This window comes from Camelina sativa, chromosome 13, assembly GCF_000633955.1.
Source record: "Camelina sativa cultivar DH55 chromosome 13, Cs, whole genome shotgun sequence".
In the NCBI taxonomy this organism is placed as follows: Eukaryota; Viridiplantae; Streptophyta; class Magnoliopsida; order Brassicales; family Brassicaceae; genus Camelina; species Camelina sativa.
Window position 1 is genome coordinate 1,260,011 of NC_025697.1, and position 1,176 is coordinate 1,261,186.

The following is a 1,176-nucleotide window of genomic DNA, read 5'->3' on the forward strand; positions in this document are numbered from 1 at the left end:
TCCTTGAACCATATCTGAGTGTGCCAAGAGACTGCAGGGCCCATAGGATGCAGTTTCCTCCAAGTAAGCGCTGAATTGAAGGAACCTCCGGGTTGATCTTGTGTGAGCTTCCATCTATAGATGTTAACCCCTTCTGGATCATTTGGTGGATTAATATTGAGCAAACAAGCTCTGACTAATTGAATAGTTGGGTTCCTTCCCCGGGATATCGCCCATTCTCCGTTAGAAACAGCCTCAATCACCTTAAAGTGGAGTCCTATACCTGAAAGTCGCGGCCCCAAATCTCCAATTACATCAATAAGAGGTCCTAGCCCTGTCCAGTTATCATGCCAGAAAAGAGCTCCAGTTCCTGAAACAAGCTCACAATGAATAAAGGATCTGGCTAGTTCCCTCAACTTTACCAACCTTCTCCAAATCCAACTCCCTGTGGTCCTGAAATCTGAAGTCCAGAAACTCCTTCCTCTTATCAAGTATTTTTTGATCCACGATACCCTTAGAGAACCAGCCTGAGAGAAGATTAACCAAATTAGCTTAAGACCGAAAATCTTGTTCCAGTCTATCAGCCTTTTAAGTCCCAGGCCTCCTGACGATTTCGGAGAGCAAACTATCTCCCAAGAGACCTTGGCTCCTCGAGCTGAATCTGACACTCCCTTCCACAAAAATGAACTGCAAATACGCTCCAACTCTTCTAGACATTTGTTGGGGAGAAGGAAGATTGAATTCCAGAAGTTTATGGTGCTGTTAATGACTGATTTAAGCAATTGCAGTCTACCTGCAAACGAGAGATGCCTATGAGTCCAGCCCGAAAGTCTTCCTTTAACTTTATAATTGAGCGGTTGATAATCAGTCGGAGAGAGCTTCTGAGTAATCAGTGGAACTCCCAAGTAACGTACAGGTAAGGCTCCATGTGATAATCCTTGCCGAGAAGCTATTCCACTGATGTCATTTCTGTCATTTCCATCGAGGAACAGACATGATTTAGCGAGATTGACTCCTAGTCCAGATATTAACTTAAAATTCTCTAGTACATCAAGAATTGCAGCCAGGGAGGATTTTGTGCCATCGAAGAAGACTAGAAGGTCATCTGCGAAGCTGAGATGTGTAATGAGAGGATCAACACAGAGAGGATGAGGCTTGAAACTGTTTTGAACAGCAGCAATATCCAGCTTCTTTGAT